This window comes from Lissotriton helveticus, chromosome 10, assembly GCF_964261635.1.
Source record: "Lissotriton helveticus chromosome 10, aLisHel1.1, whole genome shotgun sequence".
Classification (NCBI taxonomy): Eukaryota; Metazoa; Chordata; class Amphibia; order Caudata; family Salamandridae; genus Lissotriton; species Lissotriton helveticus.
The window spans coordinates 154,939,955-154,958,415 of record NC_136071.1 but is presented as its reverse complement, the minus strand read 5'-3'; the positions used below and the strand labels follow the sequence as shown (position 1 = coordinate 154,958,415).

At 42.8% G+C, this 18,461-nt stretch overlaps 1 pseudogene; it reads left to right on the top strand.

Moving 5' to 3' along the window:
• The first annotated feature begins 17,130 nt into the window (after positions 1–17,130).
• Positions 17,131–17,533, top strand: LOC144785096 (small nuclear ribonucleoprotein Sm D2 pseudogene; annotated as a pseudogene).
• The last annotated feature ends 928 nt before the right edge of the window (positions 17,534–18,461 follow it).

Here is an 18,461-nt window from a genome sequence, read left to right as displayed (position 1 = left end):
TTAAACATTACTCACTAATATTTATTTTTCAGTAAGACACATAATCACTGGATGGTGTCATCAGTGATGTCATTTGAGACGTCATCAGTGATCTCATGAATGATGTCACTGACCATGTCATGAGTGATGTAATATGTGACGTCATCAGCAGTGCATTGCACGCGCAAGTTATAGTGAGTCCAACTAACTATAACGTGGGAATTTCAATGGTTTTATGCGAGTAAAACTTTCAGCTAACTATAACAGGTGTGAAACCTATGGTTTTTTCAGTGAATTTAATAGGTTTTTTAAATGCTAATTCCTAACTATAACTGGTGTGAAACCTATGGTTTTTTCAGTGAATATATATATATATATATAACTATATATATAGTCAAAAAGTCAAAAAGTCAAAAAAGTTTTTATTTGTTTTGGTACTCAACTGAGGACCACAAATATTAAAAAAAGTATACAATTTGCTTTACAGTTCAATACAATTTCAATGAAAGTTTTAAAAATTTATAAATTTTATAGCAGACAAATTCATTCGGAGGCCGATTGCATACAAGTAACAGTTCTTTTGCAGTAACAATCCTACATGTCTGATAGATAGGGTCTAGGTATGTTGACCGTGCGTTTACAACTTTGGCATTAGGGCATATGAATAAGAGATGCTCGATGTTCTGATTACCCCCCTGACAAAGAGGGCATAGCGTGGATCTGCCTGGGTTCCAAGTTGAAGTAAAAGTTAACACGGGTAATATGCCCAGACGCATCATCGTGATAGATCTCCTTGCACCATGAGTAAGGGAAAAGCCTAGGTATGGCTGATCATGCTTGTACTGCAAAGTCTCGATATAGGATTTGTACAAAGATAAATTGTTACAGTGTAGGTGGTCAAGATCAAAACTCAATTTGGGGGTAAAGCATTTTAAGAAAAGTTTGAGTTGTGAGGGTGACCAGGTTAACAAAGTTTCAGAGCTAATTTTTGCTAATTGAAATGCCGCTGTCATATTTCTAGAAAAGATAGAATATGAAGTATTATTCTCAATGGTCTCGATCTTTAACAAAAATCGTTGTGAGCCTTCTTTAGAGTGGAGAAGGTTATAGGCCCACCTGATAATATTTGCTACTGCTGTCGCGTAAGCGCTAGTAATCGAAAATTCAAGTCTTAGCGCCTGCACTGGAGTGGATGTGGAGAATTTCAGTATTTTCTTTAGTATTTGGCCTTCCTTTAAATCCATATAAGACCATTGTTTTATGGCGATATGTTCGGTGGCATACGACAGAACAGGGGGAATCTTTGCTCTGTAAGTTTTTATAAGTGCAGAAAAGTGCCTATTACCTGTGGCCGAATACAGTCTCGAAAGGGCCCCAGCGTGTAAATCGCATTTCCTTTTTAGATGGTTTATTTGTTTAATATTTTTCGTGTTATGTGAGAATATCCTGCCTAGATAGGTGTATTCCTCAACCTCTTCTAACATCTGTCCACCCAGCTTCCAGCAGAACTTAACACCTTTTTTCTTTCCGGAGAATGAAACCACTTTAGTTTTATTTATGTTGGGAATTAAAAAGTTGTCTTTCGAATAATTATGTAAGATATCTAGAAGACGTTGTAATCCAAAAGGCGTAAGATCAAACATAACTATATCGTCCGCATATAACAAAGCATGTATGCGTTGGGCGGCGATCTTCGGAGGCATACTGGAGCCTTGTTGCAGGTGGAAAGGTAAGTCACTTAAGTACAAAGAGAATAGAATCGGTGCTAAAAGACACCCTTGTTTAAGGCCATTGGACGTGCGTATTATTTTAGTCAGGCCCTTTTCGCTTCCCATTTGTACTCAGCACCATGTATTGCTATGAAGATTAACAATCACCTGAAGTAATGGTTCGGGATTCCCATCCTCCTTAGTTTGTTCCACAGGGTAGGTCTGTCCACTCGGTCAAAGGCAGTGGAGTAATCAATAAATGCTGCGTATATAGGTTGTGATCTCCCTACTGTATATTTATCTAAGATGGTCTGAAATATTGCTATGTTGTCGATAACGGAATGATTGGGTCGGAATCCTGCCTGAAACATGGGTATTAATCCCTGAGAAAATGCCCAGGTTTTTAATCGGTCCAATACTTCCGCTGCAAAGATTTTCCCAGAGGCGTCCATCAGTGCTATCTGACGATAATTTCCGGCTATGTTTCTGTTACCTTTTTTATAAATTGTGATAATAGTACTTCCCTGCCAGGAGTTCGGTATTTCGCCAGTGTCGAAAATGTAATTGAACAGAGGAGAGAGCATCTGGCTCCACTCCTTGGGGTCTGTTTGGAGGACCTTGATAGGGATCTGGTCAGGGCCTGAGGCGCCCGTGCTTCTTGCTTTTCTTATATTCGTGGCGATAGAAATTGCCGAAATCTTAGTGATTTTGATATCTTTACTTTCCGTATTATTGTCTAGAACCTTCCTTTCAGAGAGGGATGAGTTAGATTTATAAAGGTCGCGCAGGTATATGTCCCAGTCCTCAGGCGAGACAGGGATAGCTACAAGCTTCTTTATTGATCCAGTCATTTTAGCAATCGAGACCAGTATTTACGCTGATTACGATGTTTGGCTGCTAATTGGATGTCGACCCAGTTACAGTCCTGCACCTGCTTTTTATGTTTGCTTTTCTCTCTACGTATTTGATTTTTTAGTTTGTTGATTTCCACCTTAGTTGCTGTAGAAAAATTCAGATACTGGGCTCGAATGAGTCTGTTGAGCTTTTTTACAGTTGGCGAATTCCGTTTTTTATTTTTATTGTTGTTTTTGCTTTTCAAGTAACTAGCCTGTTGTAATTTATTTTCGAGCGCATTCTTAAGATCGTAGACTATGTATTCAAAATTCGTTATGGGATCGTCTGAATGGGTGTTGGTCAGTAATTGAGTATGAGCAACTAATGCGGTTATATAATCCAAGTTGGCAGAGGTCCAATAAATCCGCCTCTGAGATGTATTTACTTCGATAGTAGATTTATGGAATATTGGCTGGTTTGTGAAAGTGGTGGAAGCCGTCCAGAGAGTTGTTAATTGTAAAAGAGCGTGATCGCTCTCTTCTGTGAAGTAGATATTCAGGTGAGTAATTGTCTCCTTTGTATCCATCCCACAGATTAAATAGTCAAGAGTAGAAGAAGTTCCATTTCCCTGTCTGGTATGTGAGGCCGGTATGTCTCCTTCAGTATTGCCATTAAGGATTGTCCCGTTTATACTGGGAAGGAATGATAGTAATGACCTGCCTCTCTTGTCTGATTTGTTGCCCTTAGGGAGTTGTGGGAGGGACATTTCAAAAGATTCTTCTTTAAACAATTTTGCCCATTTACCGATTTCACTGTTTGAGATTTTCCCGTTCAAGCCGCCCATTATTAGATATGGCGTAAAGGAGCGGTCGTCGAGTATGTGGATGATAGATTCCATAATGTGATCGAATAGGGCATCATGAATATTACTGGGAGGGGCGTAGATGTTAAAAAGCAATATTGTATTATGGACTGCTGTTGATTGAGTTTTCAATGCCACCTTAATGCACTGCAAATTGTCAGAGTTTGTATCGATGTTTTCTTGAGACCATGAATATTCCTCGCTTAGTAAAATTGCCAGTCCACCCTTTGCATGGCCCCGGTTGGATTTTTTTGCAGGAATGTCGTAAACATAGTATCCTTTTTGAGAGAAGGTTATGATTGACCACGTTTCCTGTAGGGCCAGGATGTCTGGATGATTTTTTGTGGCCTCTGTCATTTTTTTAGCAGTTTTCCCGGCCATATTCCATGTAGTGATCTTCAGACCTTTGCTAAACCGAATGTTGTTGAAAGTTAACAGTTTTTTTACAGTTTAAAGTCTCCGATATCCATGCCCAGGATTTTATTGTATTTTCAACGTCGCTTCCTTCTGACTCATGGGTCCGTACTGTCCTTTCACCTTGAGTTACTTGAATTTTTAAGGTGTCGTTTCCCGTAACATTTGGTGCAAAATCTCCCCAGTTAGTAGAGAAGTGGCTTTTACTTTGAGTAACAGTATTGAATAATCGATTTAATCCGTTGTTTTGTATGTTTTTCCTAGGTTCAGATCTTAGAATCACATCATAGCCGTTTTTGTGTAGGATTTCCTTCTCTCTGATGATTATTCCTGGGAGTACTGGTGACCAGAATGATACCAGTGCTAATTTATTGTTTTCTTTGTTCGGAAAGAGCACCAAGTCTATTTCGTTACTTGTGAGGGATTGTAAAGATGGTATTTGCTGAAGGAGATTGATTATTCTGCCTCGGTTTAGTGGCAGGTTGTCTGTGGGGAAGAGTTCTTCAATTATTACATGCTTAGATGGTGTTCCTTCCCAGAACTGGGATTTGCTGTCGTTTATATCTTTTGCTGCATTGATTCTTGGCCCAGTTTTTTTGGGTAATGGGGCCGGGAGATAAGCTTCAGCTTTTAGATTCAAAGATATCACATTCAATATAGTTTGAGTAACTGAAGGTTCCGCCAGTATCGAAGTAAAAGGGATTGATACGGCATTTTGACTTTTTGCGGGTTTTATGGAGGTAGTAGGTTCTTGGAATTTGAGTTTACGCCCTTTTTTTTGTGGATTCTTCTTGGTGGCTTTCTTCTCTTTTTATTCCCCCCGGCGTCTTCAGATCCATTGATGCTTGGAGTCTTCTCCTTTTGGTCTAATTCAGGATCGATATGGACAGTGGTTATCTCAGCGTCATTGTCACGGGCAATTGGGTTTAAGTCTGTTTGTTTTGTAGATTTTGAAAAAATGGGGTACTGTTTATTTGTATTTTTTGGATCTTCTCTGAATAATCTCTTAAGTGAGTAAGTAGTAGAAGATTTTTTATTTTTCCTTAATTCCTTTGTTTTTGTCTCTAATATTTCTACTTCCGATGTTTGTGAACTTGTTTCTCGTTTTGTTGGAGACAATGTATTTATGGTTCGGTTTATTGGATGGCCTTCCAGATGTAGCGTGTTGTCTGTATCTTGTTGTTTTGTCGTTACATTAATTACATTAATTAGGTCTTTTTTCCTTTTTTCCTCTACTAGGAATTTAAGAATACCTATTTGTACATCGAGGGTGTCATCAGAATTTGCTAGGATTTGACCTAGATGAGTGAGGACCGATTCCAAAATTTCCTGCAGGGAAAAAAGAGCCTTTGACAAGGGAGTTACAGAGTTTCCGGTGGTTAAATTTGGGAAAAAGGGATCTGGAAAAGACGCATGGTCGGAGTAATGATGAGATGATTTTTCAGGGGAGCTGGTGAATGGCTGTTTTTGGCTTAATGGTAATTCTGATTTGTCGTTTACTGATTTCATGATGTTACAGACAGAATCCTCTAGGCAGATTTGACTATCCAGAGGTTTTATAGGTGTTAAGGGTATTAAGTGAGACATCTCGTGGTACGATTTTTGTAGATCCTCAGCTGGTGAGATCTTTGTTTGGTTGCTCTCTGAAGCCAAGTCGCTTTGGTTGTGTTCGCGTTGGTGAATGGAAGGTGGAGACTGTTTTTCGTCAGTAGTTTCCATGTGATTGGACTTGCTTCCTACTTCAGAAGTGATAATAAGTGAGTGATTTTTCGAAGGTAAAGCGGAAAAGTATTTATTTATGCCTGGAGTACAGGATAGTTGTCCATGTTTTAATGCTTTATCGGAGGATTTTTTAACAGCTTCCTCAGTGCCCATTCGTCTCATATATATTGTGCGTGATCGTAACTTTTTTAGTGACATTAAGGTAACCTGTAAGTCCACTGAAAGTTAAGAGATTACTCTTGTTCCGAGAAAAAAATTTTTGAGGTTGACTTGGGTAACGATTTAGGACCTGTTGGGAGAGTGAGTTTGAAATTTGCTAAACATGGAATAGTATTCCAGCCTCCTGTGCCTGAATCTACGCCTCGGTGATTCAATTATTAGTCTACACGTCACACCTTGGATATTTACTGGTTGTTTCCGTTACTCGTGGAGTCCAGAGCGTAAATCAAAATGGGGTGGCCCGTCCCGTCCTCGTTCGTCCCCGGACGGCCACAGACGGCCCGCCCTTTGCCCGGGCTTCGCCCCGCGCGCGTCCCGCGTGCGCGAGGCTGGATTTACTTATGTAGTGTGTTGGTGTATAGGGTGTGGCACTGGGAGGGGGCGCGGCTCACGCGGGAAGAGGATCCAGCATAGGGTGTTGTTTGCTGGTCCTCGCAGTCCCGGGGCCGGCGCCTCTTCCTCCTCTGCGGCCACAAAGTTTTTTTCACGATGTCAGGCAAGATCAATACCAGGTATTTCTCCTTTTCAGCTACTCCAGTAGCAGGGGAAGATCAGAACGCTGTAACAGTTGCTTCTCTATGGCGAGCGGCTCCCGCGAAGCGGGGGCCGCGAGAAGTTATCGGTGCTGGCTGGGGGTGTGGCACTGGGAGGGGGCGCGGCTCACACGGGAAGAGGATCCAGCATAGGGTGTTGTTTGCTGGTCCTCGCAGTCCCGGGGCCGGCGCCTCTTCCTCCTCTGCGGCCACAAAGTTTTTTTCACGATGTCAGGCAAGATCAATACCAGGTATTTCTCCTTTTCAGCTACTCCAGTAGCAGGGGAAGATCAGAACGCTGTAACAGTTGCTTCTCTATGGCGAGCGGCTCCCGCGAAGCGGGGGCCGCGAGAAGTTATCGGTGCTGGCTGGGGGTGTGGCACTGGGAGGGGGCGCGGCTCACGCGGGAAGAGGATCCAGCATAGGGCCGGCGCCTCTTCCTCCTCTGCGGCCACAAAGTTTTTTTCACGATGTCAGGCAAGATCAATACCAGGTATTTCTCCTTTTCAGCTACTCCAGTAGCAGGGGAAGATCAGAACGCTGTAACAGTTGCTTCTCTATGTGTGTGTGTGTAAAATATGTATATATATAAATATGTATATATATATATATGAGCAAGGCTCCACGGAGCCGAAACGTCATGCGGCATAATTCTGCTGCAGAGGAATAAATATTAAGCACTAACTTTAATGGCCCGTGTCCGAGAGTTTTTTGCGGCAGGGCGGGAGCTGCTTACTGCTGCTGAAGCACGGTTGAAAATATATATAATATATATATATATATATATATATATATATATATTCCACAAAAAAAGTCCCCAGAGACAGGATCGCACTCCGCAGCAGGTAAGTTTGACAAAACTCTTTTATTTAGGCATGTGACTTCCCTTCTCATCCGGAGCCTAATGGAGGGCTTAAAATAAAGTGTCCTTACTTGTGGTACTGCGGACAAACCCAATGGAGGGTGAAAATTAGGCTTCAAAGACTCCAACTCCCAAGATGCAACTGGAAACCAATTCCCTAACGGGAGCACACCGGAAGCTGTGCAATCATTGAAAGCATTCAAACTGTGCAATCACTTAATAGCATTCCAGCTGGGACACGGAGCAGCCTTACAAAATGTCTTGTCAGTTACCGGCCTCTGAAGAGAAGCAAGAAGCTTTGAAACGCGTCAGGTCTGTGGACAATGTGTGGGGAAGGGAAGCCACATGCCTAAGAGAAGAGTTTTGTGCAAACTTATCTGCTGCGGAGTGCGATCCTACCTCTGGGGACTTTTTTGTGTGACATGTACGCGGCGCTTCCAGGCCGCGAGGATCACGCACCGCCGAAGAGCAATGGAACGGTCTCGCAGAAGTGTAACGTCACGTTCTGATGGGCACAGCAGGTATTGAACTAAAGGCATGTGTAGTCTCATCCGGAGCCTAATGGAGGGCTTAAAATAAAGTGTCCTTACTTGTGGTACTGCGGACAAACCCAATGGAGGGTGAAAATTAGGCTTCAAAGACTCCAACTCCCAAGATGCAACTGGAAACCAATTCCCTAACGGGAGCACACCGGAAGCTGTGCAATCATTGAAAGCATTCAAACTGTGCAATCACTTAATAGCATTCCAGCTGGGACACGGAGCAGCCTTACAAAATGTCTTGTCAGTTACCGGCCTCTGAAGAGAAGCAAGAAGCTTTGAAACGCGTCAGGTCTGTGGACAATGTGTGGGGAAGGGAAGCCACATGCCTAAGAGAAGAGTTTTGTGCAAACTTATCTGCTGCGGAGTGCGATCCTACCTCTGGGGACTTTTTTGTGTGACATGTACGCGGCGCTTCCAGGCCGCGAGGATCACGCACCGCCGAAGAGCAATGGAACGGTCTCGCAGAAGTGTAACGTCACGTTCTGATGGGCACAGCAGGTATTGAACTAAAGGCATGTGTAGTCTCATCCGGAGCCTAATGGAGGGCTTAAAATAAAGTGTCCTTACTTGTGGTACTGCGGACAAACCCAATGGAGGGTGAAAATTAGGCTTCAAAGACTCCAACTCCCAAGATGCAACTGGAAACCAATTCCCTAACGGGAGCACACCGGAAGCTGTGCAATCATTGAAAGCATTCAAACTGTGCAATCACTTAATAGCATTCCAGCTGGGACACGGAGCAGCCTTACAAAATGTCTTGTCAGTTACCGGCCTCTGAAGAGAAGCAAGAAGCTTTGAAACGCGTCAGGTCTGTGGACAATGTGTGGGGAAGGGAAGCCACATGCCTAAGAGAAGAGTTTTGTGCAAACTTATCTGCTGCGGAGTGCGATCCTACCTCTGGGGACTTTTTTGTGTGATATATATATATATATATATGTCTTGCTTTGAAAGTATCAAAACAACTTAAATACTTATTTCCAAGTGCAGAACCACCCTGATAACCGAAGTAAAAAAGACACAAAGATACAAGATTCATGATAATTGTGCAACTATAAAAAAAGAAAAGATTTTGCTGATAGTTAAGAGGCTACTGTCCTAGCATTATAAACGTAACAAACCTTGATGAATCCATTATGTGTGACTTGTGAAGGTTACATGCCCACAAAGGCACATTACATATTGGTACACATATATACCTCATGCATGTGCACAGACCAACACACTTATCTGCTTAACGATCTTTCACTCCTTTGGGTAAGTAGCAGGGAAGCTCCCAAGGTCCCAGTAATATAATTACTCTACTACTATTTAACTTCCGGTCCGATGTATTTCGTGCTTAGGAGTGTGCTCAGATGGCATGGATGTGGTGTAATAATTTTGTAGATGTCAACTAAAAGTTTGGTGCTGTGTGGTCTACAATTGCTGAGGGCTGCTGTAAGTGGTTCTTGTTGTCATAGGGGTTGTGTTAGAGGCTGTTTGGGCTAGGGCTCTGATTGGCAACGAGGGCTATGGTTTTCTATTGGACTTAACCCCTTCCGTGCGCGCGGAATTGCCACGCTGTGCTTGAGTTTTCATTAGTGGACGGGGAATCAGACGGCAGGGGGCCGTCCTACATACCCGCATGCATGGACGAGGTTAAGGGTTCAGGCTTTGGCTATATTTGGCTGTTAGGGCTAGGGCGGTAATCGGTGAAATGGGTCGGGTCTCCCATTGGCTCCAGGGTTTAGGGTTGAGGTTCTGATTGGTTAGGGATAGGGTTACATTTCACAATAGGGCAATTTTAAGCATAGGGCACAGGGCGTCTCAGCCCGGGCTTCGACGTTAAGGGCAGAAAGGACTGGGGCAGTTGCCTGTTTGGGCTGGGCAGAGAGGACAAGGCCATTGCCTGTTTGGGCATGTTCGGGTTGGGCCAAGGACGAGAGATGCTGCCCAATTTTCAGTTATGAGCTACCACCTTAAGCCTTCCGCATCTGAACACAATATCAGCAAAGGCCTCATATTCATGCCCCACAAACAAACCTCATACAGATTTTAATGTGTATGGATCCACTACAAAACTCCACGAACCACACCTACACACAATTCTACCCCAACTACAACAGTATGGCACCTGCATTCTCTCACAAAACACAACTACCCTATACCACTAACACATCCACACATCACCAACACTACACAATGCCACAATATACATAATTTTAATGCATCCAGACACACACTCCCCGTGCAAACAAAACACCAGCTCAATCCTCTACTTCTTCCTAAGAGATCCCCTTTTATCATGACAAAACATAAACTCAGACTTACATCACACCATCCACCATCCGCCTCCTCTTTTTACCAATTACACACAACCATACAATCCTTACATGACACTCCACCACACACATTATCTATTCCAGTGATCAAATCTAACACAAACAATCATAACTCTTGTCCATCCCCTCTACACAACACATACTCTTCTCCAAAACGCCATCACCACCCCTGTACTATTGAAATACCACTAATCAGCAGCACTGCCCATACAAATCTTTTACAGAAAACCACTACATCAATATCTCCTCTCACTACTCCACAAAAACAAAACACTCAAATCTCAATGTATAATATTCCTTACACATATATTCTCATAGTATGCAACCATATCTATATATTTATTTTTTTAGTCCTATTGTACAAGAGAAAAAAATACTTGCTCGAAAACTTTACTCTGTCCTACCATCACTCTACACGTCTATCAATTTACCCCCTATCTTCACTCTCTCATCTCAAACCCTTTCTCCGACAATGATCTCCAAAATAACACTCCCTTGACTCCTCCCTCGTCTACACTTCTTGGCTCACCCCAAACATCAATGTACTGCTATGATCTTCCAAAAAACCCTACTAAATTACCCCTCATGTTATCTCTCCTTTGACGTATTTCAAACCTCATTTTTCTACTCTGATTCTTTCTTTCTAATCCCTTTCTACAGGATCTTCACTCCTCCATCTCCCCTTTACTCATCCCAGACCTCAACGTACTACTATGATCTTCCAATTAACATTTCTGTTTTTCTTCCCTCTCCTATCCCTCCGTTACTCTATTCAATCCAACTAACAGACTCATGTCCTCTGATCTAATTAACTCATACCTCCCTGTACTAATACTATACTCATTTTCCCTATACTAATCCACCACCAATCCTTTTGGGTTCCCGGAGTAGCGTGCTACTCACCGAAAAGCGATTCGACAGCTCGTTAGTGGTAGTAAGCTCTATATAAATACAATTAATATTACTTCCATTTTCCCAACCACCAACAGAAGTACCTATGCTCATGCCCACATTAAAAAAAAACCACAGACTCAATGCACGCAGACTGCAACCACCAAGAGGCATACATGTGTTCATGCACATATTCCAGAAAACACAGACTCAATGCACACAAACTGACAATTAAACATATCTCTGTGCATCTTTGGACACAGGGTGATGTGACTCAACTCAAGAGCACTGGATTATGTGTACAAAATGGCATTAGGAGATGAACACAAGGGAAGCAAATGTACCATAGAGGGGGGTGTAGCTAGATGATGTATCTCAGGGAAGAACTTAGTGATGAGCCTCAGGTGGCCACTAAGTGATGCATCATTCAGGAATACTTAGAATTGTGAATTTGTGGAACGAAGGGCTGTTGACATGATGTGGCACACGTTGATATGCAGGTTATGGTGGTGATGGACAGTAGGTGGCATGACGATGTACTCTAAAGGGAACATTTTGATGTGTCTTATATCATGTGTGGCCTCTGAGCGAGCCATGGCCTTTTGGCATGCAGTAGTTTGCATACGTACATCTCTAAGATCATTCTTATAATGGTAAATGAAAAACTGTGAGCCACAAAATGCACAGTTGCATTGGCTAAAAGTTTAGAATGGGTTGCAGATGTCACACATAACATGTGGCATTTCATATTTGCGCACCTGGACCAATGGATGGAAAAGAAAAGCAACATGACCTTTATTTCACATGTACAATGTTGACAATTTCACAGGTTTTGATTTACTACTTTACATTTCTCCTGCTGTGGTATGTTATTTTATTTGCAAAGCGTATGTACACAGAGCTTATTGATACAAGAGAAAACTCATGAGTAAATTATGACATTCAGGGAGTGAAGAAAAGTATCTATTGCCTGATTCTAGAAACAACAAGAAAGTTACCTGGTCAAACGGAGTTAAACTTCTTGTGTAAGACTTTATGGACAATGGTAAGTGATCTGAAAAGGACTCTGTAACGAATGGCATCAAGTGAAGAGATATGAAAACAGTAGTATGTGCTGGCCTTAAAGTTCCCAACACAAATCAAGCTGCTGTATTTTAACCAAGCTGTAATTTCAACCAATCAATCAATCAGGGGAATTTTAAGCGCGCTCCTCACCCGTGAGGGTCTCAAGGCGCTGGGAGGGAGGGGGGCGGGGGAGGGGGGGAGGTGAGCGGTTCCGTTCAGCCGAAGTGCCAGGTCTTGAGAGTCTTCCTGAAGGTGTTCAGGGATGGGGTGCGTCTTTTTTTAATTTTTTTTTTTTATATTTTATTAAGCCAGTAGACAATTACAGAAAACAACACAGCATATCAACAACAAACCCACGAGAGGGAAAGAAAACAAAGCACAACAAGGGAGAGAACATAGGAAGTTAAACTACATCATGGAACAAATTACTGCTGAGTACACTATTATACACACATATATAAATATATGGTGTCCGCTCTGGGACCCCAAACCTCCTGTGCGTTATTTAAGTCCTAATTTACCCTTCACATGTATAAAATCCAACAAGCTTACAATAAGACACTAAATAAAATGGGTAAGAAAGGATAAATCCTTCCCAGCCGAGAAGGGCCTAACTGAGATCTTGTATTGATGGTGATAAAAATTCCGTTAGAGCCTCCCAAATCTCATCGCCCAATCTTCGTTTCCGTGACCCTTTGACAGCATACAGACTAGTTTCAAGTTTGCAGATGGCGAATAGCCTTCCTCTCCACATCTCAAACATAGGGGGTTCTTTCTGTCGTCGCAGTGAAGCTATACACAGTCTTGCAACTTCGACAGCAATATATACTAAGTATCTATATAAATACATTCCATGTGTAGACACTTCATCCTCTATAACCCCCAGCAACATAACTAGTGGGGTTATCTCAATGTGTTCCCCTGTTACTTCAGTTAAAAATATCTGCATCCTATCTATCAGCAATTTCAAATCTGGGCATGCAGTGAACATGTGGACTATATCGGCCTTTCCCCCCCCACATCGAGTGCATTTATCCTCATTTATCCCACCCCAGCGCGCAGTTTTAGCCGGTGCATAATATAAGTTGAACATAGTTTTGTATTGCTGCGTTTTCAAGTTTGAGGATATTAAGAGTTTATCGGCTAAGAAAATAGATTCTTGTAGAATATTACCTTCTACCAGCAATCTAATATTCCATTTAGCATTATGTGCCTCAACATCATCCTTTTGCAAATCAATGAGGGCCTGATATATACTCCCAATTTTTCCCAGAGCCTTCACGATTTCTAAAAGGTTGCTTTTCTCAGCTAGACATAAGATGTCCCTCCTTTTGCACAAAAAGTCGCGGATCTGTAGTTATTTAAAAAAATCAGATTTGGGAAGGTCATAGCTAGTCATCAATGAAGTATATGTCTTAACACCATTACTATCTACCAACTGATCCGAGGTTGTAATTCCTTTGTTTCTCCATCTGTTCATAATACCATCTAGAAAGATAACTGGAAGCAGTGTTGCTGCATCCGTGGGGGTATAGTAGTTTATCCTGCCAATATTTAGCTGTCTCTTTATTTGAAGCCAAGCCTTGTGAGCGGCCTGGAGCACCTAGAAGCAAGTCTTCTTGTAATAGCTCGGCTTAAGGATTTAAAAAAAAGTTCTCGGTGTCCTTGGACCAAGTAGTAACTGGAATATGTGAGGCACATCCCCTACACTTTCAACATTAGTTCCAACCATTAAAATTCCAATATGCTGTAATAAACATGCCCAGTAATAAAATTGGAAATTGGGAACTGCCCATCCCCCTCTGTCATGCGGAAGGGTAAAAAATGTCCATGCTCGCCGGGGCTTTCCCTTTGCCCATAGAAAGTTATTGCAGATAGAGTGTAGTCTCTGCATTTGTTTCCTACTAATCTCAAGTGGAACTGCCCTAAAAAAGTAAAGGACCTTTGGAAGAACATTCATTTTAAGAACATTACATCTTCCCAGCATTGATAAATTGAGTCTTTCCATCCTATGCAAATCTTTTTTAATCTTGCTGAGAAGAGGTTCCCAATAAGTTTTAACCATTGAATCCAGGCAGGCATTCAGACGTATTCCCAAATATGGTCCCTCTTTTACAACTCTCTGATCTCTGAATTGTGTTTGATCAGTGCAAATTACCTGTGTCTTGGCTAGGTTTAATTTATACCCTGAACTCCTCCCAAATATTGCTGCCAGTTGTTCAGTCTGCTCCAGTGTAATAGCAGGATCCGGTGAAACTATTGCAATATCATCTGCATATGCAAATATATCAACCCGTTCCAGCCTAGGACCTAATAATTGTTCATTCAATCTTTGTTCTAAAAGGTTTAGGAATGGGTTGATAAATAACGCAAATAGCAGGGGGAGCAGGGGCATCCTTGTCAGGTACCTGTTGATATAGTTACGGGGTTTGTTTCTAGCCCAAGTGCGCATATTTGCGCCTTTGGGGATCTGTACATCGTCTTAATTGCCTGAATGAACCCGGCACCAACACCATGCCACCTCAATGTAGCCCATAAAAATTCCCCGGAGACACAGTCAAAAGCCTTTTCTGCATCTAATAGTATCACCCCGTAAGGCATTTTACGTGTGTTGGCAATATCTAGCAGTTTTGTTACTCTGCTTATATGGCTGACCGTGTCTCTACCTGGTATAAACCCGTGCTGATGGACTGAGACCAAGGCCGTGAGAACCAGAGATAGCCGTGCCGCTAATATTTTCGTGTAAATTTTACAGTCACAATTTATAAGGGATATCGGTCTAAATGACCCTGGCAGTGTGGGAGGTTTATCTTTTTTTAAAAACACAATGATGCTTTCTTCATCCCAGGATGCCGGGGCAGCCCCTTTTTTGTGCCTCCCGGCAAACTGCAAGCATATCTGCCTGAATTTCTGGTATCAGCAGTTTATATATTTCTAATGGCAGCCTATCGGGACCTGCAGCTTTCCCAATAGCAAATGAGCCTATGGCATTTGTCAGCTTCTGCATTGAAATCGGATCCTCTAGTACCCTCTTATCTTCTTCATCCAGGTTTATCCTATGGGGATCTCTATATAACTAATCCTGACCATTTGGAGTATCAGTATCCTTGGAATGATTTCTCGTAAAATGTCCTACACACTTCTAGAATACCCTCTGGTGTTTCTACTATATTCCCTGCCAGATCCTCAATTGCTGCTATAGAGTTCTTAACCTCCTTACATCTGATCTTTTTCGCAAGGCATCTGCCTGTTGTGTCCCCAAACTCATAGCAGTCTTTCCTGAAAAGATGGTATTTTTTGACAATATCTTTAGCCCATTCCTCGTTAATCCTGGCCTTGCCCCAAGCCACCTCTGTTTGTGCCTGTATAATGTCTGCCTTACCCCGCACTGCCTTAATTAGTCTACATTCAGAGCGGCGTAAATCCTCATATAGTGGCATCTGGTGTTGTCTAAGTTGCTTCTGCGTGTGTAGTCCAAAGCTCAGTATTTCCCCCCTGAGTCCTGCTTTCATTGCATCCCAGACTATACCTAGTTTAGTAGAGTCGTGATTTGTGGCCAAAAATTCTATCACCCATTTGCGAATGTGACTAACAAACTCCTCATTTGCTGATAATTTCTTATCAAAGGAGAATGTACTTCTAGATCACATTAAGCCATGCATTAAAAGTCTCAGCACAATTGGATTATGATCCGAGGTTATACGGGGAGAGATCCTTATTTGTGCATCTTTTAGGAGCGTTTTAGTTATAAAAAAGTAATCTAATCTGGTCAGCTTTTGATGGGGACACGAGTAGTGCATATACCCGGGTTCAGGATATTTTAACCTGGACCATACATCAACTAATCCATGTTCTTTTGTTTTTTTTTTAGAAATATTTTTATTAATTTTCTTCTTACAGTGTAAAGCAAACCATAAACAGTCAAGGTATGCGGTAAATTCCGTCATTTCAGCTAGATACATTGCATCGCCACTAGTCCTTACTAGTACATCAACAGTTACGTAGCATGTATGCCATGCGATACCAGATCCCGTCTCCCTCCGGGTGTTGGGTGTTTCTTGGCCCCTCAGGTCCTCTTGTTCTTTGGTGAGAGCGGCCTCGGTACTCTGTCTCATCCTTGCGATGTGTTTACGGCTGTCGGGGGTCCTGACCTATCTCCCCATCCATACCATAGTAAGCCCTCCATTTTCCCTATACTTTCTTGAATTTTTTGGGGCATCCCCTAGCTCTATATGTGACCCTCTCAGCTGCCATGTATAGGTCTATCCCTGATCTCCAATCCCCCATCTGTGGTTCCTGTGCAGATCCCCATTTCCTGGCAATATCTCGTTTAGCGATAACAAGAGCCAACGCGGCAAATATAAGGTGGGGACGACTCAAATCCACATCCCCGGGTATACCCAAGAGGACAAATTTTGGGTCTAGCGGTATTTCCTCATTCAGTACCTTCCCCAACTCCGCCGTCACCATTTGCCAATATTTCTGTATAACAGGACAGTCCCATAGTGTGTGATAATAGTCCCCTGTTCCATGACCACACCGTAAGCAATATGGGTCACTCGCTCTACCCATCTTATGTAGCCTGGCACTATCATAATAGGTCCTATGCAGTATTTTATATTGTATGAGTCGCAGTCTGGACTTGATTACCACTTCCCGAGGGTGCATAAGGGCAGATTCCCAGTCCGTGGTGTCGAAGGTCCCAACATTACTCTCCCATGTCTCTCTCAATTTTACTAAGTGGTCTGGGGCATTATTAATCAGGGTTTTGTATGTGTATGACACTGCCTTTTCTTGTAGGTGTTCCTGGAGCAAACATCCCTCTAGTGGTGCATAGTCTTGCAGTGGGGAGGGAAAGGGCCCTTCCGCCCGCCATGCATGTAGCAATTGTAAATATCTGTAGTGTTGATTGTGGCTGAGCCGGAAGTCTGCTTGGAGTTTCTGAAAGGGTTTGAAGGAGGAGTCCGCCATTACATCTCCCAAAGTGGATATGCCTAGATTATCCCACTGTTAAAATCCACGCAGCTTGTGGATTTCTCGCAACCACGCGCAGTGCCAGAGTGTGGTTTGTCTCGTGGGGTTGTGGTGCCATCTCATCGTTTTGTTAGCACTATGCCACTGAGCAATTGTTGTCAGGATAGCCTGCGGCAGTCCCGCGTGCCCCTTTACCCTGTACCAGTGAAAAGAGCAATCATGAGTCTCCTAAATAAGCCTAAGAGTGAGATGACCCCAGAAGAGCTGCAAAAACGTGAGGAGGAAGAGTTCAACACTGGCCCCCTCTCTGTATTAACTCAGTCTGTTAGGAACAACACACAAGTTCTGATCAACTGTCGCAATAACAAGAAGCTGCTTGGGCGAGTGAAGGCTTTTGATAGACACTGTAACATGGTGCTCGAGAATGTGAAGGAGATGTGGACTGAAGTGCCAAAGAGTGGAAAAGGCAAGAAGAAATCCAAGCCCGTCAATAAGGATCGCTACATATCTAAAATGTTCCTTCGAGGTGATTCTGTCATAGTGGTATTGCGAAACCCTCTACTAGCTGGCAAATAAAGGACTACCCTAAGCCTTATCCACCCAGAGCAGCGACTAAGCCTACTTATGATACAATTGATTGCAGGTTTCATTGCATTTGATGACATCCCATATCCTTGGTTTCATATTTGTATTCCCCCCGCCCCCCTTGATTTGTATTTAACTTTTCAGTCGGACAGAAAGACAAGAGTTTCCTGATAAGTGCCACCCTCATTTGGAGGATTGACATTTGCTTCTCGTTCCCAGCACCAAACTCACCTGCACTTCTGTACATTTTGGATTACTGGAGTGTCTTGATTTTTGTTTTTTTAAAATAAAATTGTGGTTTGAACTGCAAAAAAAAATAAAAAATGAAGAGGGGAGTGCTGACCCATTTTATAGCGTTCTAATCTATAAGTGAGGTGGGTTGCTTCCGCATGAAGCCAATCTGATATCGGGGTAAGGTGTACCGCCCTTTAGTAGGCCTCTAAGTCCGGCAGCGATATCCCCCCATTGTATTGATCGCGACATAGCGTGGCGAGGGCAATTCTGGGTTGCTTCCCCAACCATAGCAGAGACCGCAGCTCCGCGTTGATCATTTGAAACGCCTGCTGCGAGAGGGGGAAATACTCATTTTGGAGAGCATATAGGAACTTTGGGAGTGTGATCATTTTAAACATGGCGGCACGGCCCAATATGGTAAGGGGGAGCGCCTTCCACCGTTGGGCATCCTCTTTGAATGCGAGTAGTATTCGGTGTATATTTTCTCTATAGGATCGCTGTTTATCCGGCGTGAGATAGATCCCCAAGTAGGTGAAGCCATGGGTTGCTACCTGCAGTTCGTGGGGTAGGGACGGCCAGTTGTATCCCTCCTTAGGGCTGAATATGACAGATTTGTGCCAATTTATGGTGTATTCAGAGTACTCACCATATGTGGTTAGTGTCTCAAAAAGAGTGGGGAGGGTAGTCTCAGGGTCTGTGACATAAAGCAAAATGTCAT